The 24322-nt window shown below is 45.3% G+C and overlaps 1 protein-coding gene across 1 annotated transcript in view; it reads right to left on the bottom strand.

Moving 5' to 3' along the window:
• LOC144590998 (uncharacterized) overlaps positions 1–1534 on the bottom strand; it is a 41469-nt gene extending 39935 nt beyond the window's left edge. The window contains exon 1 of the mRNA XM_078395346.1: positions 1408–1534. The gene's annotated coding sequence lies outside the window, so the exon portion shown is untranslated. The remainder of the gene's footprint in view (positions 1–1407) is intronic.
• Positions 1535–24322: the final 22788 nt, after the last annotated feature.

The following is a 24322-nucleotide window of genomic DNA, read 5'->3' as shown; positions in this document are numbered from 1 at the left end:
GCCTTGTTGTTACTGATTCATCAGTCTGTGCAATTGCCTTTCAGTTTCCATCTCCTCAAAAATTATTATAACACCCTCTATTAAAAAATGCCCCTAAGTTTTATTTTAAGAGTTCTGCCTTTTATGTTATCTTTATACTTACCACTAATATTTATATTCTCATTATTGTGTTTCGTTGGCGTTGCATTTTAATCTTATTGATCAATAATATAATTGTAAGTTAGAGACTCGAATACGTGCTGATACAAGTATGTAAAGTCTATGCTTTATGAAGATTTAATGAATGTTGGGTATTTGGGCCTTTGTTTGTGCTTGCATCATCACCAACAATGGGGAGTGACTTTTTGATTCTGGCATTAGAAGTAAAAAGTGCTGCTCACTTGATTGAGAATGTGGACCTGTTTTAGGAATGGGGGCAATAAAGTTTTCATTGTTGAGGTACCGTGACTTTAAGCATGTACCTCTATCAAGGTAAAATATTGCAATTGTACTGGTAATAACACCACTTCCCACAATATAAAATAATGTAAAATCACACCCCTTTATAGATGATAGGAGATTGTAAAAAAAACAACTTATTTCAGTCTACACCACCTCTTGTTTGGTGTTAACAAGGTGTCATTTCACTTCCTGCTGAAGGTAGCCTCCATTTCTGTCCATTGCTTCAGCATCACCATGAATGAATGAGTACCAGAACAAGTTAAAGTTGCACTTGGTTGCAAATGCAGTAAAGATAAGGTTGGTTATTGGTTACTGTGTTAGTTATATTTTCTTGGTCTGAGGAATAGATTAAGTGGGGTTTTTTTTTACAATGGGCATTTCTAATCATTGTGTCAAAATATTAATTAAATGTCTGATTTCAATAACATGTCATTTTTAGTTTGATAACGTTGTCTTTATGCTTGAGAATTTTAAGAAACACAGAAAATATTTAACTGAGAATCCCAGGCAGAAACTGGATTGTGCTCTGTAATTAAGACATAATATTTGACCATTATGTGTTGGAGAAGTACTTGAATAGCAAGGACTTGTTTCAGGTCTGACTGTGGTACACGGGGATTTACTGAGCCGGAGCCTCCTGACAAGACGCCTACACATCGGGACCACCTGTCTCAAAAAATTAACCCACATGCGTGGTGAAAAGTGGCGTGGAGAATGCCTCTGTTTGCAATAAGCCAACTTGAACACAAATTAATTCTATTTTTACATCTAACATCGTCTGTGTTTAGTCCACAAGGGATTGGATGAGATGTGTCTTATTAACATTGATAAAAGACTCCACAAACAGTATTTAAGCTGAGACTTCCTAAAATAAGCAAGCCAACTAAGCCATCTATAGCAACCAGGCCTTGCTTTTGCATGAACTCACTGATTCGATCAGGTTTGAAGTAAAGTTTGTGAACTTACCCGCCAGGCTTCCCATTTGCCACTGCCTCTGAATGAAGCCAGCTCCTTGAGAACTTGCCCAGTGTTGTTGCCCACAGACAGGGGGTGGTGGGGGAGGACAGAGTTACGACAGAGTGTTTATTCTGCCCTATTTTCCAACAAACTCTATTTTCTTCAAAGTCTCTGCTCAAGTTGACACATGCTCACTTCCTTCCGCAAGTTCAACGTTTGACAGAAAATTAGTGAAGTAGGAGGATCCACAATAACCAATAGAGATAAAGGAAAGTTTAAATGATTTATCTGTGCTGCTCAACAACTACCAGGAAGGGGGGGTTGAAAGGGAGATTTACACGGGCGAAATACTGTGTTCTGCGTTGTCCTTCAATCTCTGTTCCAGAGCATGTACATTCTCCCAAACAATTCTGCCGCTCCCCTATTTAAAAATGGTTCTTACCAGCAGTGACAATCTAAGAGGCTTCCGTTGTCCTGATATGATCAAATGCCCTTGCATGCAAGACAGAGGAAAGTTAATACAACTCTGACAAGTCAACACCTGCTGCAGTGGGACACGACACTGCTCCAAACTAAAAGTACTTACATGAATCTGCACCCTGGTCATTGGCTTGAGCTGGCAATGTCAACTCAGCATTTAACTCTTTCAAAGCCAGTGCCAAATATTGTGCAGAGTAGTTCATCTTGCAAATATTTAAATATGTAAGAATCGTAATTTTGGGTGTAATTCTGAATGGATGATTGTTGCAAATGATGTGGCCGTACTTTATCTTAAATTTAGCTAGCAAAAATCTGAAATAAAAGCTTAGGAATTGCATCAGTAGTTGAAAAGAGAAATGAAAATTAATATTTTAGGGATGGATTCTTTGTTGGAACTTCAGTTTTCACATAATTACATCGATGACCATGCTACGGAAGGTATCACAAAATGCTGGAGTAACTCAGCAGGTGAGGCAGCATCCCAGGAGAGAAGGAATGGGTGTCGTTTCAGGGCCGAGACCCTTCTCCAGTCTGAAGAAGGGTCTCGACCCGAAACTTCACCCATTCCTTCTCTCCTGAGATGCTGCCTGACCCGCTGAGTTATTCCAGCATTTTGTGATACCTTCGATTTGTACCAGCATCTGCAGTTATTTTCCTACACCATGCTATGGAAATTTTGTACCCTAGTATCTAGCTCCTACTAACTCATGAGTTTTCACTTTCACTTTGCATGGACCAATTGTCCACATTACTATCATCGAAACAAGACAGGAAGATAGAGGGAGATCTGGGAAGGAGGAGGGGAAGGGAGGGACAGAGGAACTATCTAAAGTTGGAGAAGTCGATGTTCATACCGCTGGGCTGCAAACTGCCCAGGCGAAATATGAGGTGCTGTTCCTCCAATTTCCGGTGGGCCTCACTATGGCACTGGAGGAGGCCCATGACAGAAAGGTCAGACTGGGAATGGGAGGGGGAGTTGAAGTGCTCGGCCACCGGGAGATCAGTTTGGTTAATGCGGACCAAGCACAGGTGTTCAGCGAAGCGATCGCCAAGCCTGCGCTTGGTTTCGCCGATGTAAATAAGTTGACATCTAGAGCAGCGGATGCAATAGATGAGGTTGGAGGAGGTGCAGGTGAACCTTTGTCTCACCTGGAAAGACTGTTTGGGTCCTTGGATGGAGTTGAGGGGGGAGGTAAAGGGACAGGTGTTGCATCTCGTGCGGTTGCAAGGGGAAAGTGCCATTCCCAGTCTGACCTTTCTGTCATGGGCCTCCTCCAGTGCCATAGTGAGGTCCACCGGAAATTGGAGGAACAGCACCTCATATTTCGCCTGGGCAGTTTGCAGCCCAGCAGTATGAACATCGACTTCTCCAACTTTAGATAGTTCCTCTGTCCCTCCCTTCCCCTCCTCCTTCCCAGATCTCCCTCTATCTTCCTGTCTCCACCTATATCCTTCCTTTGTCCCGCCCCCCTGACATCAGTCTGAAGAAGGGTCTCGACCCGAAACGTCACCCATTCCTTCTCTCCCAAGATGCTGCCTGACCTGCTGAGTTACTCCAGCATTTTGTGAATAAATCGATTTGTACCAGCATCTGCAGTTATTTTCTTATATTTTCTTTTACTATCATCGAAAGCTTGGAACAGCACAGTACAGAAACAGGCCCTTCTGCTGATACTGTCTGTGCCAGACAATAGACAGTAGACAATAGGCAATAGGTGCAGGAGGAGGCCATTCGGCCCTTCGAGCCAGCACCGCCATTCAATGTGATCATGGCTGATCATTCTCAATCAGTACCCCGTTCCTGCCTTCTCCCCATACCCCCTGCTCTATCTAGCTCTCTCTTGAATGCATTCAGAGAATTGGCCTCCACTGCCCTCTGAGGCAGAGAATTCCACAGGCATGATGCCAAGTCAAGCTAATTTCTTCTGCCTGCACGTGGTCCATATCCCTCATACCCTGTATATCCAATGCCTCTTATTTCATTATCAACCCCCTCTGACAGCACATTCCAAGGCACCCACCATCCTCTGTGTAAAACAACTTGCCCTGCACATCTCCTTTAACTCTCACCTTCCAGCTACGCCCTCTATTCCTTGGCACTTCCACCATGGGAAGAACATCTGGCTGTCCATATCATCCGTGCCTCTCATCATTTTATATACTTCTATCACGCCTCCCGTCAGCCTCCAATGCTCTGGAAAAAATAGTCCAAATTTGTGCAATCTCTCTTTAAAGTTCATCCTCTCTATTCCAGGAAACATTCTGTAAAGCTCTTCTGCACCCTCTCCAAAGCTTCCACATCTCCCTGTAATGGGGAAACCAGAACTACACACAATACTCCATATACAACCTGACCAATGTCCTAGAAAGCTGCAAAATGACTTCCCGACTCATTTCCCTTACCTATGAACATATGACAGAGAAGGAGATAGAGGGTTATGCTAATAGATTTAGATGAAGAAAGACAGGAATATCTTTGTAGGAAGGAACTGCAGATGCTGGTTTATATATTAAAGATAGACACAAAATGCTGGAGTAACTCAGTGAGACAGGCAGCATCTCTGGAGAGAATGAAAGGCTGAGGCTTTGAAGGGTCTCGACCTGAAACGTCACCCATTCCTTCTCTCCAGAGATGCTGCCTGTCCCGCTGAGTTATGCCAGCATTTTGTGTCTACCTGAGGAGGATCTTTGAGTGGGGAGACAATTTCTGCCACATATCCTGTGCATAGTAGGCTGAGCGGTGAGTTGGGCTACTATTGATTAGTTGGGGAATGATGGTGAGTGTTGTCCAGTCCTGATAACCAATGCCATTTGTGAGGAGTTTTCATTGGGTGTAGCTCCAGTCCAATTTAAAACTTTCCCTTCTTGCCTTAAACCTAAGCCCTCTCGTTTTTGGTTCCACACCAGCAGGTTCAAGAGCAGCTACTTCACTACAATTATCAGGTTCTTGAATCGACCTACGTAAGTGCAATCCTACCCCAACAATGGAACACTATTGACCACAGCTGGGAGAGGAAAGATTTAGTAGGGACCTGAGGGTAGTGGGTATATGGAATGATCTGCTAAAGGAGGTAGTTGAGCCAGTTACAATAACAACATTTAAAGTACACTTGGACAGGTACATGGAGAGGGAAGGTTTAGAGGGATACGGGTAAAATGCAGGCAAATAGGACTAGCTTAGATGGGGCATTTTGTTCAGCATGGACAAGTTGGGCTGAAGGGGCTGTTTCCGTGCTGTATGACACTATGTACTACCATGGACGTTTTATTTTAATGTGTTGTTGCACTACTAACATGATTTCTTTTTGTGGAAGTCCTTATTTCCTTTTACTGTCTTGTAGAATTTTAATGTGTGCTTTATGCATAATTTATGTTCTAGTATGTTTGTCTGAATCTATGTGCCTGTTAGCAAGCAAGCAAGATTTCCATTATACGTCATTGTACCTCCTTGTACCTCAGTGTACCTCATTGTACCTCAGTGTACCTCCTTGTACCTCAGTGTACCTCATTGTACCTCAGTGTACCTCATTGTACCTCCTTGTACCTCCTTGTACCTCCTTGTACCTCCTTGTACCTCAGTGTACCTCAGTGTACCTCATTGTACCTCCTTGTACTTCCTTGTACCTCAGTGTACCTCCTTGTACCTCAGTGTACCTCCTTGTACCTCAGTGTACCTCCTTGTACCTCAGTGTACCTCCTTGTACCTCATTGTACCTCCTTGTACTTCCTTGTACCTCCTTGTATCTCAGTGTACGTGCACATGACTATGGATTCGACTCTTTATTCTGGGCGCTGGCTAATGAAAGCAAGTATCCAATAGGCTTTCTTTACCATCTTATTGAGATCTGCTGCCACCTTCAGGAATTCTCTGATTTGTATATCAGTGACCACAATTATACAAATGACAAATATAGACACAAAGTGCTGGAGTAACTCAGCGGGTCAGGCAGCATCTGTGGAGAACATGGATAGGTGACGTTTCACAGAGTGCTGGAGTAACTCAGCGGGTCAGGCAGCATCTGTGGAGAACATGGATAGGTGACATTTCACAGAGTGCTGGAGTAACTCAGCGGGTCAGGCAGCATCTGTGGAGAACATGGATAGGCGACGTTTCACAGAGTGCTGGAGTAACTCAGCGGGTCAGGCAGCATCTCCGGAGAAAAAGGATGAGTGACGTTTCGAGTCAGGACCCTTCGTCAACCGTGTCTGGGCCGAAACATAACCCAACTTTTTTCTCCAGAGTTGCTGCCTGACCCGCTGAGTTACTCCAGCACTTTGTGTCTATCTTTGGTATAAAGCAGCATCTGTAGTTCCTTGTTTCTATGCAAAGAAGGTTTCTATGGGCATGATCAGCAAGTTTGCAGATGACACAAAGTTAGGGGGGGTGGTGAATAGCGAGGAAGGGATCTGCAAGCTGCAGGAAGATATAGATGAGATGGTCAGATGGGCGGAGCAGTGGCAGATGGAATTTAATCCTGAAAAGTGCGAGGTGATGCACTTTGGCAGAAATAACTTGGAGAGGGAGTACACCATGAATGGAAGGACCCTAGGGAAGACAGGGGTACAGAGGGACCTTGGAGTACAGGTACACAAGTCCTTGAAGGCAGCAGGACAGGTGGACAGGGTGGTTAAAAAGGCATATGGGTTACTGGCCTTCATTAGCCGGGGCATCGAATATAAAAGTAGGGGGGTAATGATGGAATTGTACAGAACACTGGTGAGGCCACAGCTGGAGTATTGTGTACAGTTCTGGTCACCACATTATAGAAAGGATGTGATAGCTTTGGAGAGGGTGCAGAGGAGATTCACCAGGATGCTGCCAGGGATGAAGGGCCTCGGAGAGACTGAGCAGACTGGGGTTGTTTTCCCTGGAGCAGAGAAGGCTGAGAGGGGACATGATCAAGGTGTACAAGATCATGAGGGGCATAGATAAGGTAGATGGCGGGGAACTTCTTCCACTGGTGGAAGGTTCAACAACGAGGGTAAGGGGAGGGAGGTTTCGTGGGGATGTGAGAAAGAACTTTTTCACCCAGAGGGTGGTTGGAGTCTGGAACTCACTGCCTGGGGTGGTGGTGGAGGCGGGAACACTCACAACGTTTAAGAGACATTTGGATGGGCACTTGAAATGCTACAACATTCAGGGCTACGGTCCAAATGCGGGAAAATGGGATTAAAATTAGACTGTGTTTGGTAACGGCGGCACGGACACGATGGGCCGAAGGGCCTCTTTCTGTGCTGTAGGACTCTATGACTCTATGACTCTATACAATGCCCACTGACAGTCATATAAACTTCAGCCCCCACCTTAATTATTAATACTTCAATTTTCACTCTCCACTCACCCCAACTAAATGATTGCAATAACATTCTTCTGCCAAATGACTCAAACCCAGTGGGTCCTGGCACCATCCCCAACAAGGCACGTTGGAGAGCTGTCACTGCCAATGGTTCAGCCCCTGGCCCCCACCAGCAATGACACAAATCAACTCTCCCTCACCCCCATTCAAGAACCAGAACTGCACACACACCTGTCCAAACCACACCCCACAGTACAAAGGACACCTCAACAATCCAAATATTATTAGGGGATACAAAATTAAGATTGGGATAGAAAAGGGAAAATATAGGAATCTAGAGTGAGAACCCCTTTTGGGGACTGTCTAAAACTAGGCCTTAGTTGTAACATGAGAGGCAGGAAGTTTAGAGAGGATCTGAGAGGGATTAATTATCACCCATATGGTGGTTGGAGTCTTGGATACACTGCCCAATGAGGTGGGGGAGACAGATAGGTGAGAGGGAAAGATTTAGTAGGAACCTGAAGTGCAATTTTTCCACACAGTGGGTGGTGTTTATGTGGAACAAGCTGCCAGATGGAGGATTTGAGGCAGGTATGAGAACAACATTTGAAAGACACTTGAACAGGTTATGGGCAGGAATGATTTAGAGAGATATGGGTGAAACATGGGCAAGTGAGACTAGCTTAGATGGTGCACTTTGGTCACCATAGACAAGTTGGGCTGATGGGCCTGTTTCTATGTAGTATGGATCTATGACACTAAGGTATAGAAAGCTATGGAGAAGTGCAGGTGAATGGGAGTTGTATAGAGAAGTGTAATGATGGGCCAAGAGCTGTTGACTGCCTCTTGCCCACAGTGAGCAAAGCTCAGGAACCCTCCCACAATGATACAAACCTGAGCTGCTCACTCCAGGATTGAAACAAGACCTCACCCCCACTAAACAACTTTAACCCACCCACCCCAAATAAACAAAAGTTAATCTCCACCAACAGTCTCAAAATGTAACCCCCCACCTTCATGATTTACACTTCAAAATCTCCATTCTCAAGTCTTCAGACTGGTTAGGGATAAGGGAAAGGAGAAATAATGCAGAACTCGCCAGAGAGAGAGGAGGAGAACCTCTTCACAAGGGAAACGAGAAATCCTCCTCTCTCTGATGAGAGTTCTGAGAGTGAGATTCCCCCCTTACCCTTCAGCGAGTACAGACCCAGAGCCATCAAACACTCCTCATACGTCAAACCGATCGTCCCCGGGACCATTCTCGTAAACATCCTCTGGTCCCTCTCCAATGCCAGCACGTCCTTCCTCAGATATGAGACCCAAATGAGATATGAGAGTGGCACGGTGGTGCAGCAGTAGAGTTGCTGCCTTACAGCGAATGCAGCCTCAGAGACTCAGGTTCGATCCTGTCTATAGGCGCCGTCTGTACGGAGTTTGTACGTTCTCCCCGTGACCTGCGTGGGTTTTCTCCGAGATCTTCGGTTTCCTCCCACACTCCAAAGACGTACAGGTATGTAGGTTAATTGGCTGGGCAAATGTAAAAATTGTCCCTAGTGGGTGTAGGATAGTGTTAGTGTGCGGGGATCGCTGGGCGGCGCGGACCCGGTGGGCTGAAGGGCCTGTTTCCGCGCTGTATCTCTAAATCAAAAAAAAATCTAAAACTGCTCACAATATTCCAAATGTGGCCTGACCAATTCCCGATAAAGCCTCAGTATTACATCCTTGTTTTCATATTACTTTTATATAACAGCATCTCATATTTCGCTTGGGCAGCTTACAGCCCAGTGGTATGAACATTGATTTCTCTCACTTCAAGTAGCCCCACCATTCCCTCTCTCTCTATCCCTCCCCCACCTAAGTCACACTAGCTTCTTATTTTCACCCTACAAACAGCTAACAATGGCCTGTTTCCTTTATCATCGCACATCTTTCATTCATTGTTCTTTATCTCTCCACATCACCGTCTATATCTCTTGTTTCCCTTATCCCTGACCAGTCTGAAGAATGGTGTCGACCCGAAACGTCACCCATTCCTACATGTGCTAGATATGAGTTCTTATTTCTGCACACCAATAGACTGGCCATCTCTTCAGTGATAAGTGTAATCTTTCTGCTGTGGACAAGATGTGTAGGAAAGAACTGCAAATGCTGATTAATACTGAAAATATACACAAGATGCTGGAGCAACTCTGCAGGTCAGGCAGCATCTCCTGAGAAAAGGAATAGATGACATTTCAGGTTAAAACCCATCTTCTTTCTGCTGTTGTGTTACATAGAAACATAGAAAATAGGTGCAGGAGTAGGGCATTCGGCCCTTCGAGCCTGCACCGCCATTCAATATGATCATGACTGATCATCCAGCTCAGTAGCCTGTACCTGCCTTCTCTCCATACCCCCTGATCCCTTTAGCAAAAAGGGCCACATCTAACTCCCTCTTAAATATAGCCAATGAACTGGCCTCAACTACCTTCTGTGGCAGAGAATTCCACAGACTCACCACTCTCTGTGTGAAGAAATGTTTTCTCTGTTACACATTTGTACAGAGATGCTGCAAATGGTTTTCTAATGTGAGTTTGGCTTCGTTGGAATTAAAGTTTCCCAAGCAACAGAGATGGCAATAATTGTGAGTCATGTTGAGGCAAGTATAAGCCACACATGATAAATCCAGACAAAACTTCATTTGGGTAGAAATCACTTCACAAAGTTATTTCCCCTCTGTTTCACGTGATTGAAAATCAATACACCTCAGAGTGAATCACATTTACATTCATTCTCGCATCAAATCACGGCAGTTGAGAATTCCAGCAGGCACATCCTGCCACGAGTCACCCTTGTGATTCCAACGTGGCTCCTTGTAGAGGCTGCAGTTGATGATGACACTTACCAGGCAAGGCTCACTTGCAACATTTCAGCAGAGTTGAGACCATGTTATCCTGGGGTGTCCTGATGTGGGCACAACCAGGACAAAATGTACAAAGTGCTGGAAGAACTCAGCAGTTCCAGTGATGAGAAAGTGGGTTGCAGCAAATATCAGGAAGGAGATTACAACGATCTGCACCAAACTACTCTCCAGCAGAGTGCAGCAGAGAAATCACCGAATAATAAATAAATAACGTGAGATAAATACAAAGAATTTATTAATGAACAAATCAGTATTCATCACAGAAATGAGCCCTTCAGTCCCCCCTCCTCCCCCCGCCATCCATCAGGCATTGAAATATTTTAATCCCATTTCCTTTTGGTGTTATGTTCTCTGCCATGGCTAACAAAGGCAAATATCCCACACACCTTCTTTACCATCTTAACATCCGATGCTGCCACCTTCAGGAATCCGTAAATCAGTGTCCCTTTGTTTCACCATACTCCCAAGACCCTAGTTCACCCCTTACCCTTATTAGTCCTCCAATATGCAGCACCTTACACTTACCAGGATCAAATTCCACTTGCCATTGCTCTGCTCATTTTCTCAATCCATCATTCTTTAACCTAGCTGAAGAAGGGTCTCGACCCGAAACCTCACCCATTCCTTCTCTCCAGAGATGTTGCCTGTCCCGCTGAGTTACTCCAGCATCTTGTGCCTATCGTTCTTTAACCTACGACTGCCTTCCCCATTGGCATCACCAATCTTCATGCCATTTACAAAGTTATTAATTATAACTCCTACATTTACATACAAGTCATTAATGTACATAACAAACTATCAAGGTCCAAACATCATTCCCTATGGTGATCCAAAATTCACAAAAATAATCCCACACCATCACTCCCTGCCTCCTTTTCACAAAACTACAGCATTCTCTCCCTTACCGCCCATAACAGCCTGCAATACATCTCATTAAATGTGGGGATTTATCCACCTTTAAACTTGCTAAAACGTCAATTGTAAACCTCCTTTTTGATGGAAACTTGTTGTAGCATTTCTCTAACCCCATTTCTAAATCCTCCAGTCACAATGACCTTCTTCTTAGTGAATATCAACAAGCGAGTATTTAACAAAGCCTGTGTTCTCTAGCTCCTTTGCTAGTCTCTGATGGCTCTGTACTTTTCCTGGTTACTCTCTTGCCCTTAATATACATGAAATGTTTTGGAATTTACCTTCTCATAACCACTAATACTCTCTTTGTCCTTATATGTAATTTTTAATGTTATACCCTGCACATTCTACATTGCTGGAAGGTACCTCCAGTTTTAAACTTTCTCAACATGACATAAGCCACCATTTATTAAAATTCAATCCTCGATATCTCTTGATATCCTGGATTCTGACCCCTCACTATTTCATTTTTGATTGAATATGAGAAGACGTGGAATTGGAGACTCTGCTCAAACCCTCCCACTTCTCAGTACATTATCCTCCCCCACTCCCTCCCCTAAAACCCAATCACCATCCCACACAGTATCACTCCTGTTCATTATTTTTACATATACAGCGACTGTGGGAAGAATTGACATTTCAGTTGAAACCCTTTTATGAAGGAGTATCGATGTGACCCATGCATTCAGTTTCCATCTTCATGCAAATGCACGACATTAACCAATTCCATTTCAACACTTACAGCGGGGCTTTTTGTTGGCCAGGACATTGGAAATAATTGTGACTGTTAATTGTTCATTGGGCCACAATTAGTTTCTGTCGGCCTTCTCACCACACTGCAGGAAGGGTGTGATGGTTCCGGAGAGCAAGCAGAGATTTATGAGGATAATGAAGGCTGCTGCCAGACTTACAGTAATGATGAGAAACTGTCTTGTCTGACGTTACTGTCATTATGAGAGTGTGGACAGGAAGGACATGTTTTCCTTGGTAGGGTGATAACTAAGGCACATAGAATTGTTAGTTAGAAGGAAGAAATCTTTTTCATTGAACAAATCAGGGTGGGGTTGCTGAGGTGGGGTTGGAACTGACTGTCTGAAAGGGTGGTGGAGGCAGAAACTAATAAATGTATGACCTTATTTCACTAAACACCTAAAGAGATACACTACAAGGACATGGACCAAAAGCTGGGAAGGATTAAACTAAATAGCCTGATTTTCACCATTAACATATAATTCTATGATCTGAGCACATGTCCGCTCCCTCTGCCAGCCAAGTGTGAAGGTAATAGCAGACACTAAGTCTGCTTGCAGATTCATAAAACCAAGGAAGTGTGAAGATAGGTAAGAAAGTAGCCACAGGGCTGGGCTATTTAAAGCAGTATTTACATGAGTTTTAATCAATATTTTAAATTGCTATTGCTGATTAGCTGCTTGTTACAAGAGTGAGTTTTAATCCTGCGAAACCTGTGGATTTTTCCAATTAGTTTGAGACTACTTTGAAGTGTTGTTTTAACTGACATATTTAAAGCAGTCTCTGTCTCTGTCAACCCTAAGTCACGTAACCTGCAAGACACACACATGATAACCTGTGCAAGGTGCCGAGGTTAAAATCAGAAGTTGGCAGGTTGAAACTGGTCTGCTCCCATCTCCAGCCATCATCAACCAGTTCTCTACCTGCATCTAAATGCATACACAATTCAATGTTAAAAACTCCCCTTTCAATGCAGACCAAATTGTGGAAATTATGAAATCTGTTGGCTTGCTCTAAATACTTAATTGATTCACTAAAGCTTAAAAATTTTTTTTTTTTAAATGCATCTGAAATAAAAGCAAATTCCACAACTTCAGATAACGTGTTGTCATTCAGTGTCTGAACGAGCCGTTTCTACTATAAGTCATGCAATGGCTCGGTCTTTCTCGCTCCACTAGTACAGGCCAATTTGTTGGGCATGTCCTACATTTCACATCTTTTATGTTCCTTTATTTCGATATCAGACAGTAATTGCCCTAATTACTTTACTTTAGTTCATTTTCTCTATCTAACTGCCTCCAGCCTGAAATAGGCCGCGGGTTTTTTCTCCGCCCGGCGGGGACTTCAATGTCAGGAGCCCCGACCGCCCCGACATGGCAACTCCAACAGCCTGACCGCGGGAGAAGAAGGCAGGGGAAGAGAAAATACATTCTGGCCTTCCATCACAGTGAGGAGATGTTTCTTTTTGTTTAGTATTGGTTTATGACTATGTGTTATTGCATTTTTATTGATTATTCTTATTGGTCTTATTGTTGAAACATAGAAACATAGAAACATAGAAAATAGGTGCAGGAGTAGGCCATTCGGCCCTTCGAGCCTGCACCGCCATTCAATATGATCATGGCTGATCATCCAGCCCAGTAACCTGTACCTGCCTTCTCTCCATACCCCCTGATCCCTTTAGCAAAAAGGGCCACATCTAACTCCCTCTTAAATATAGCCAATGAACTGGCCTCAACTACCTTCTGTGGCAGAGAATTCCACAGACTCACCACTCACTGTGTGAAGAAATGTTTTCTCATCTCGGTCCTAAAAGACTTCCCCCTTATCCTTAAGCTGTGACCCCTGGTTCTGGACTCCCCCAACATCGGGAACAATCTTCCCGCATCTAGCCTCTCCAACCCCTTAAGAATTTTATATGTTTCTATAAGATCCCCCCTCAGTCTTCTAAATTCCAGCGAGTACAAGCCTAACTGCGGGCAATGTTTCATTTCACTACACATTTATGTGTATGTGACAAATAAACCACTATTGACTATTGATTCATTGAGTGATTTCTACAACTCATCCTCGCAATCCTGGCCTCTATCATAGATTGTTCTCATCATCCTCGCCACCCTTTCACAAATGTATCTGCACCTTATTCTCTATCTTTCCCAGTTTGAACAAAGAATCTTTGACCCGAAACATTGACTCTGTTTCTCTTCCCACAGATGATGCCTGATCTGCTGCTGAATGTTTCTGGGTTGTGGTTCTGGTTGTGTCACTCATCTCACCATCCTTCCTGCTCTTGCCTGCAGATGGCTCCAATTCCACATTGTGCAATTCCTTGTCAGTTGCAGAAACCCAGACCTTGTGATATATATATTTTAAAAATTCATTCCTATAGTTATCGGGGACTGTACCGTTAAGAATACTGTATGGACAAGCAGATGCTTGTTCGTAGACTTTGCTCACTTCTATTAGGTGCTAACTGTAGTTTTGTACTTTGCATACCTGCATGATCAGATTGATTAAGTTGTACTTTGCATACCTACATGATGATTAAGTTGTGTTACATACTTGCATGTTGGGATTAAGTTATGTTCAATACATCTTTGTTTACTCCATGGTATAAAGAAATGAGGGGGGCACTGCTGCGTTAGATAGACTTGTTCAGACTCCTGTACTCTGTGCAATCCTCTCTCATATATTAAACATTCAGTTGGATCTAAATTGCTGTGACTGTCGTTTGTTGGGAAAATATATCTAACATAATTGGCGCCCAACGTGGGGCGCCAATTAAAACAGAGTGACGGGGTCCAGTCGACACGACCGAGATAAAACTGAATGTTCCGTAGGAAGGGGGCCCCCCCGGGTTAAGTAATTTGATTTTGTCGAACCGTTTGATTCCCCGCTGACCCGTGTAGGAATTGTCTAGGACAAAAATTCGGAGAGTAGTGCGACTACTTTTCCAAACGGCGCGGCCGTAAGACCGAAGTCTGGGACTTCAAGAGTCAAGTGCGACTCGACTTGACCACAGGAAGTAGTAAGTACTAACGGGAAGGTGGGGAGCATGGATTCGGCAAACCCAAAATATTACGAAGGTGGTGAAAAATGCATGTCTCAATGCCTGTTTATAGATAGCAAAAAAAATTGCAAACACCTGCGGAGGTGGAAAAAAAGGTATGATTTTAGTGGTAAGTTACTTGTTGATGATTGTTGTAAATTAATGTCTGCTATTGCCAAAGAGGCAACAAAAAGAGAGAAGGATAAGGACAAGTTGGGCTACCATGAAGGACTAGGACAAGTTGGGCTACCATGAAGGACAAGGACAAGTTGGGCTACCATGAAGGACAAGGACAAGTTGGGCTACCATGAAGGACAAGGACAAGTTGGGCTACCATGAAGGACAAGGACAAGTTGGGCTACCATGAAGGACAAGGACAAGTTGGGCTACCATGAAGGACAAGGACAAGTTGGGCTACCATGAAGGACAAGGACAAGTTGGGCTACCATGAAGGACAAGGACAAGTTGGACTACCATGAAGGATAAGGACAAGTTGGGCTACCATGAAGGACAAGGACAAGTTGGGCTACCATGAAGGACAAGGACAAGTTGGGCTACCATGAAGGACAAGGACAAGTTGGGCTACCATGAAGGACACGGACAAGTTGGGCTACCATGAAGGACAAGGACAAGTTGGGCTACCATGAAGGACAAGGACAAGTTGGGCTACCATGAAGGACAAGTTGGGCTACCATGAAGGATAAGGACAAGTTGGGCTACCATGAAGGACAAGGACAAGTTGGGCTACCATGAAAGATAAGGACAAGTTGGGCTACCATGAAGGACAAGTTGGGCTACCATGAAGGACAAGGACAAGTTGGGCTACCATGAAGGACAAGGACAAGTTGGGCTACCATGAAGGACAAGGACAAGTTGGGCTACCATGAAGGACAAGGACAAGTTGGGCTACCATGAAGGACAAGGACAAGTTGGGCTACCATGAAGGATAAGGACAAGTTGGGCTACCATGAAGGATAAGGACAAGTTGGGCTACCATGAAGCATGTCTGTGGCTTCAGGAAGCCAGATCGCGAAGAGACGAAAAGGAAAAAGGGAAGGAACAACCTACCAAAAACAAACCATCGACAAACGCGTACCTACAGAAAGGAGACAACGAGGTCTTCTATACATCGCCGCCTCAAAATGTGTCGGCACCCTTGCCGGCGAACCCCGGGATGGCGAGTGCCCCACCTCCCTATTTTCAGGAAGGTGGAGTGGCCTTAGCACCGGGAGAAAGGAGCGAAGCTGGGACCACAACGGCCCGAGTTCACGGACCCATACCAGGTTTACAGAATCCGAGCGTCACCAGGTCAGGAACTCATTTTAAACCATTGGGGCCATGTAAGGAACAAATAACAGAGGGAACGGGGGCCCTAATGAGCCCGCCTCACCCGACCTTTAACAAAGTGGGCGAAGGGGAGAGAAATATCCTGCTAATGATAGCCATGCCTAATCCGGGAGGAGCAGCCCTGCCGGTATATGTATATCGGCCGTGGACACTCAAGGATGTTAAGAAGGCAGTGGAAGGGATAACACACCCCAAAGAGAGTTTCACAAAGTGACAACGGGATTTTGGAAACCTGGTCGTGAGTTATTGGTTAAACAGTGTTGAATATGAGCAAGCCTTGTGAAGTATGTTCGGTTTTGATTGGTAAACACTAAGGGGATAGAAGGGGATTGGAACCCCCATAACGCGGCAGGATCGCATTTCGAATGGGAACCTGATAATAATGTTTACCAACAAAGGAGAATAGCTATGGAAGGGCGTATAAGGGAGCATTACCAAAAAATGGTTGATTATAATAAAATAAGAGAGTGTGTGCAGACAAAGGACGAGGACGTGCGCCACTATTTTGCCAGATTGAGACAAGTATTCGAGGCAAATAGCAGGATAGTGGCGCCCGCCCTGTGGGTGGATGGTGGCGCCCACCCCATGGGTGGATGGCGGACAAATAGCGGGATAGTGGCGCCCCCCCGTGGGTGGATGACGGACAAACAGTGGGATAGTGGTGCCCGCCCCGTGGGTGGATGACGGACAAACAGCGGGATAGTGGCGCCCCCCCGTGGGTGGATGACGGACCATTCGCCCAACAACTACAAATAGAATTATTAAATGGCATGCGGTCAGAAATAAGCTGGTACATTAAGAAGCACATGGCGGGTTACAGAACCGGAGGGTTAAGAGAATTTAAGGACTGGGCAGTGCATGTGGAAGAAAATGCAAAAAGCAGAAAAACCACAACCAAACAAGTTTATCTGGCCGAAGTAATAGAGGGAGAAGAGACAGCCGTTTCAATATTCTACCAACAAGGGTATAAAGGAAGGAGCCGAGGCAGAGGCAGGGGAAGGGGCCGAGGTGGCAGAGCTCCCAAGGGAAATGGCTGCTTCAACTGCGGAAAAATCGGCCATTGGGCCCGAGAATGTCCGCAGCCGAAGCGGGGGACAGAAGACGAGGAAGAACCAGAGAAGCAGAGTACAACCTGACTAGGGGGAAAAAATGGATAAGGGATCCACAGCCGGCACCCTATAAAGAGAGCCAGGAAAACACTTTAAATATCTTGGATCTGGAATGTATCTTGCATGGTCTACAGGACTTTGTGAAACCAACCATTACCCTCTTCGCCAAGGGCAAGAAACTAATTTTCCTGTGTGACAGTGGGGCTTACAAGACTGTTATCACCAAAGACGAGGAACCTCCAGGAGTCAAGTACTCCAAAGATTCCATCACCGTAAAATCGGCCACCGGCCACACCAATGTCGAGTTCTTAACTGAGCCCCTCACCTTTAAGGAACTATTATCCCAAGATCAGTGGCAGGAGCAAGTCCTCATATCAGCGACGTGCCCGTCAACCTGCTGGGACGAGATGTAATGCAAGGACTAAAAATAGGGGTGATGCCGACCGGGTCCGGAATGAGGGCAGTCAGATGGGCACCCGGCAGTGCGGATATATTGGTCCAGGAAGGAGTAGGCGAACCTCACTACTACTACACCATAGATCTGGCACAAAATGGACCAGGAGCAGTGGGGAAAGCATTGGTCAAAGAAGCCAAGGCTAGGGTCCCGGGAGAGGCGATAATACATAGGGCGGAAGACCTACATTGTACAATATGGTTTAAACCTACCACAGGACCGGATAAAAAATACGAGACCAAATTTATGAAGGACCCTAGTTCTGCCATGACACTGACCAACCCCTCTCTATTGGGACAATAAGGGAGACTGCGCTGTCGCAGTCAATTTGGATAAGAAGGATGACGAGCTCTTCAGGGAATACCCGTCCAGACCCCACGTCTCCCTGTCCAAGAAACAGGGGGGCAGGTGGCGACACTTATGGGAATTGGTGGCCAAGGGAGAAGCGGAGCAAAAGTGGGAACGACTCAATGATAGAGGCCAGGTGTTCAAAGGAAGGGATACCGGTATTTATACTAGAACCCTGAACTGGAGGACAGGGGGATCGAAGGAGGTCCATTTGGCCGCGGGGAGAGAAAGATTGATCCTTAATCTCACTGAGGATGAGGAGGAGATTTTAAAAGACCTGCCAGCCGGATTGTGGTCGGCAGGACCGTCGGATGTGGGACTAATCAGGGGAATTGAACCAGTAAAGGTCACCCCCCGATCATCATACCGCCCCTACCAGAGACAATACCCCCTCCGAAAGGAGGCTATCGAGTGGATCAGACCCATATTCGAAGCCTTGAGAGAGAAAGGCGTCCTGATTCCGTGCAAGGAATCCCCGTGTAATACCCCCATGTTCCCAGTACGAAAGGCCGCCCCCTCCAATACATGGAGGATGGTGCAGGACTTGCAAGCAGTCAACAAGGCAGTAATACCGAGAGCTCCATGCGTCCCAGATCCTAGCACCCTGCTAAACGACATACATCCCAATCACCAGTTCTTCACCGTCATCGACCTGGCTAACGCCTTCTTCTCCATTCCGGTACACCCAGAATGCCAGTACTGGTTCGCATTTACATTTGACAGAAAAAGATGGATATACACCAGACTGCCACAAGGGTACACCGAAAGTCCCACCATATTCTCCATGGCCATGAGCTCTAACCTTGAGAGGTTCGACCCCCCTCACAATAGCACAATCCTGCTTTACGTGGACATCTTGGTCTGTTCCCCCACTCGTGACGAATGTATAGAAGACACTCTAAGTCTTCTACAGTTCCTGTCGGAAAATGGACACAAAGTGAGCAAAAGGAAACTGCAAATTTGCAAGGAAAAGGTCAAGTACCTGGGCCATAACATATCCCAGGAAGGACGGGAACTGGATGGACAACGTAAGTCAGGGATCTTGGCCGCCCCAAGGCCAAATACAAAAAAAGAAATGATGCAGTTCTTGGGTATGGCCAACTATTGCCGCCAGTGGATCGCAAGTTATGACAGCTCCACTGCTGCAACTGATATATGACCAACCTATGGCTGCAAGGGAAAGAATTGAGTGGACCGAAGAGGGAGAACAGGCATTTAAAAGGGTCAAGCAGGCGCTAGTCTCCTCAACCGTTTTGGCACTGCCAAATTCAGAGAAACCATTCGTCCAGATGGTGGACAGTAAGAACGGATATATGACATCGGTCTTGCTACAAGAACACGGGGGAAAGATGAGGCCAGTGGCATACTATTCTACGAAACTGGACCAGGTGGCGCAAGCACTGCCAACTTGCCTGCAGGCAGTTATTGCGGCGTCCCTCGCGGTGCAAGCCTCCGCCACCATACTATTGTACAGGACCTTAACACTGCGGGTCCCACACGCGGTCGCAATACTGTTGTTACAACAAAAAATCTCATATCTTTCACCGGCAAGACACCTTTCTTGCATGGCAGTACTGCTATCACAACCTAACCTGACAATCGAGCCATGTACTATGCTGAATCCGGCCACCCTGCTGCCAACCGAAGCGGACGGAGAACCACACAGCTGTTTGGAAGAAACGGACAAACTGGTCATGCCACGTCCTGACCTGAAAGACGTGGCACTGAAGGATCCGGACCTAACTCTGTATATTGACGGGTCATGCAAAAAAAATCCTTGGAGGTAGAAACGGGATACGCAGACGAAAATGCCTGGCTGGAATGGATGAGGTACACGGCAAAAACATTGGGACAAAGTGATTGCTATGCCTGTGCGTCGGCCAAACCACAACTCATCCCCACCCCATTCCCCCTGAATTTTAGCAACTCGCCAGGAGGGGTCACATGCATGCTGTCCCTGTTCACGGGGAAGGAAGCACCAACAAATAAAAACTGCTCAGACCTACATTACCTGTTCCCGGCAGTACTGAAAGACATGGTCCCACCACCATTCACCATCCCGACAGGGGGAGGATTTAATTGCTTCTCTAGGTGGAGTAAAGAAGGAAAGGAATTGGGCAACGTGGGGAACTGTGTAGCTACGGTAGAGGTTTCCGGAGTCGGACCAACTACGGGCCCAAGTCCTCTGCTGGGATTAGACGTCACTCTTCTGACCCGACAAGAAGTTGGGAGAGCAGATGCATGGTGGTACTGTGGAGGTAGAGTATTAAGAGCAAAGTTACCCAAGGACTGGAAGGGGACGTGCACAATGACCCAGCTGATAATGCCCTTCACCCTAGTAACCCTAAGGAGGGGCAAGGGGAGAGAAGACCCGGGAAGGATGGAATCAGGAAAAAGAGTAAAGCGGGAATTAATTAAGGGATCATTCGACGCACACATCTACATTGATGAAATCGGGATCCCTAGGGGGTCCCAAATGAGTTCAAGGCCCGAAATCAGATAGCCGCTGGGTTTGAGTCAGTCTTTTTCTGGTGGTCAACCACTAATACGAATGTAGACTGGATCAACTATCTGTATTACAATCAACAGCGGTTCATTAACTATACAAGAGACGCCATAAAAGGCATAGCCGAACAATTGGATCAAACTAGCCTAATGGCCTGGCAAAATCGGATGGCCTTAGACATGTTATTAGCAGATAGAGGAGGCGTGTGCGTCATGTTTGGCTCATCATGCTGCACCTTCATTCCAAATAATACTGCCCCGGACGGCTCAGTGTCCAGGGCTTTGGCTGGGTTAACATCGCTGGCGGAGGAGCTGGGCGAAAACTCCGGGGTAGACACTTCATGGACAAGGTTCCTTGAGAACTGGTTCGGGAAATGGAAAAATATTGTCATTTCTGCACTAACATCCTTCATAGTGATTACAGGAATGTTAGCCGGATTAGGATGCTGTATAATTCCCTGTGTTCGAGGGTTGTCTCAAAGACTAATAGAAACAGCCCTTACCAAGAAAATGCAGATGATGTACGAGTTGGTTCCTCAGAAAGGGATTGAGGAAGAAGAAGTGGACATTGACCTAAGGGATACCTTCATGGCCTGAACGGACCCCCGCGGATGAACAGATTGCATAAAGTCAAAAGAAAGTGCAATGTTGTGATAGAACCGGGGAGGCGTTCGGGACGGGGGAATTTTTAGAAATTGTTAATAAATTGTTGGATAATTGTATAAACAGGAGGAAAATTATATATATATTTAAAAAATTCATTCCTATAGTTATCGGGGACTGTACCTTTAAGAATAATGTATGGACAAGCAGATGCTTGTTCGTAGACTTTGCTCACTTCTATTAGGTGCTAACTGTAGTTTTGTATTTTGCATACCCCAAAACGTTAGAGACTCCTCCACACTCACCACATTCAAAACATCGCTGAAGTCTCACCTGTTCAGTACTGCCTTCAACCACTGAAGGTCACCTCACCTTCTGTCTCCTTTCTCTGTTCGTTTATTTCATCATATCATATCATATACATACAGCCGGAAACAGGCCTTTTCGGCCCTCCAAGTCCGTGCCGCCCAGTGATCCCCGTACATTAACACTATCCTACACCCACTAGGGACAATTTTTACATTTACCCAGCCAATTAACCTACATACCTGTACGTCTTTGGAGTGTGGGAGGAAACCGAAGATCTCGGAGAAAACCCACGCAGGTCACGGGGAGAACGTACAAACTCCTTACAGTGCAGCACCCGTAGTCAGGATCGAACCTGAGTCTCCGGCGCTGCATTCGCTGTAAAGCAGCAACTCTACCGCTGCGCTACCGTGCCGCCCTTTTTTTATTTACTTATTTATCTATTTATTAATTTCCCTATGTTCTCTAAATCTCTGTAAAGCGTCTTTGAGTATATGAAAAGCGCTATATAAATAAAATACATTATTATTATTATTATCAGATTGATTAAGTTGTACTTTGCACACCTGCATGATGATTAAGTTGTGTTGCATACTTGCATGATGGGATTAAGTTGTGTTCAATACATCTTTGTTTACTCCATGGTATAAAGAAATGAGGGGGGCACTGCTGCGTTAGAGAGACTTGTTCAGACTCCTGTACTCTGTGCAATCCTCTCTCATATATTAAACATTCAGTTGGATCTAAATTGCTGTGACTGTCGTTTGTTGGGAAAATATTTCTAACACCTTGCCAAAGAAAAAGCAGGCATGCATTTATGCAATAATCTTGCATCACTACAGAATCTCTGTAAATACTTTATAAATAATGAAATAAAGTAAGCAGTTCCTGAATTTATGCTCATAATTTACTGTTGAAATGAAGCAATCAATTTGTGCACATGAAGCTTTTCACAAATAATAATAATAATAATAATACATTTTATTTATATAGCGCTTTTCATATACTCAAAGACGCTTTACAGAGATTTTGAGAACATAGGGAAATTAATAAATAGATAAATAAGTAAATAAATAAATGAACAGAGAAAGGAGACAGTAGGTGAGGTGACCTTCAGTGGTTGAAGGCAGTGCTGAACAGGTGAGACTTCAGCGATGTTTTGAATGTGGTGAGTGTGGGGGAGTCTCTAACGGTTTGGGGTAGTGAGTTCCATAGGGTGGGAGCAGCGATGGAGAAAGCCCTGTCCCCCCAGGATCTGAATTTAGTCCGGATGTGGGGGGATAGATTGGCAGCGGCAGAGCGGAGGGTGCAGGTGGGAGTGTGCCTGTGGAGGAGGTCGGTCAGGTAGGATGGGGCCAGGTTATGGAGGGCTTTGTAGGTTATGAGGAGGATTTTGTACTGGATTCTCTGGGGGATGGGGAGCCAGTGGAGTTTATAAAGGACGGGGGTGATATGGTCACGGATCGAGGTGTGTGTGAGTAGACGGGCAGCGGAGTTTTGAATGTATTGAAGTTTATTGATGATTTTTGAGGGTGCGCCATAGAGGAGGCTGTTGCAGTAGTCCAGACGGGAGGTGATGAAGGCGTGGATGAGGGTTTCTGCAGCTGTGGAGGAGAGGGATGGACGGAGACGGGCAATGTTTTTGAGGTGGAAGAAGGCTGTCTTTGTGATGTGTTTGATGTGTTTGTCGAAGGAGAGGGTTTGATCAAGGATGATTCCAAGATTCCGGATGTGAGGTGAGGTGGATACTGGGAGACCATCAATGTTGAGGATGAAGTTTTGGGTGGATTTGGTGAGCATTTTTGGACCAATGATGATGATAGTTAATCACGTGTTCTGCCAACTGTTTTATGATGTTCATTGAAGGACATACTTAGGCCAGAATACTGAGAATTCCTCTGCTCTTTCTGCCAAGTTATCATTTGTACCAATTGCCAGAAGGAAAATAAATCCTTTGTAGAATTTTTCATATGAGAGAAATATGGTGTTACATTTTGGTAGAAAAAATAGGAAGCGGCAATGTAAACTAGAGGTAATATTCTAAAAGGGGTGTAAGAACAGGGAGACATGTGCACAGTTCCCCATGAGACAGGGCAGGCCGTGACAGTGGTTTCAAAACAAAAGCATGTTGGATCATAAGCAGTCAGTGGACCCACAGCACATGAGCAAGGAAGTCACCACGAACCTTTATAAAATACTTGCTCAAGGATAGATTGAGGATTGTCTTGCTTTTCCATGCGTTGTGTTGAGCCCTCTACATTATTGGCCTGGTGGTCTGCACTCTATACTTGCTGTTCTGTGCTCTCTGCTGTGTGATAAATGGTTCCTGTTCTGAACTTTACTCTCAGCTCTTTACTGTTCTGGTCTTGAATCTCCCCATTGAGCATCGGCTTTCCTGCATTCTGTGCAGTGCTTGCTGCAGTGCATTTAATGCTTATTGCTCTGCACCACGTGCCTTCTTTTCTCCATTCTCAGCTTTCTTGCAGTTCTACCTGTTATTCCTGGTTGGCACTGTGTGTCTGTGTTCTGTTATTCCCTGGTTCGCTCTGTGTGTCTGTGTTCTGTGTTATTCCCTGGTTGGCACTGTGTGTCTGTGTTCTGTGTTATTCCCTGGTTGGCACTGTGTGTCTGTGTTCTGTTATTCCCTGGTTCGCTCTGTGTGTCTGTGTTCTGTGTTATTCCCTAGTTGGCACTGTGTGTTTGTGTTCTGTGTTATTCCCTGGTTCGCTCTGTGTGTCTGTGTTCTGTGTTATTCCCTGGTTGGCACTGTGTGTCTGTGTTCTGTGTTATTCCCTGGTTGGCACTGTGTGTCTGTGTTCTGTTATTCCCTGGTTGGCTCTGTGTGTCTGTGTTCTGTGTTAT

This window comes from Rhinoraja longicauda, unplaced genomic scaffold (genome assembly GCF_053455715.1).
Source record: "Rhinoraja longicauda isolate Sanriku21f unplaced genomic scaffold, sRhiLon1.1 Scf000457, whole genome shotgun sequence".
In the NCBI taxonomy this organism is placed as follows: Eukaryota; Metazoa; Chordata; class Chondrichthyes; order Rajiformes; family Arhynchobatidae; genus Rhinoraja; species Rhinoraja longicauda.
This window is presented reverse-complemented; position numbering and strand designations above follow the sequence as displayed.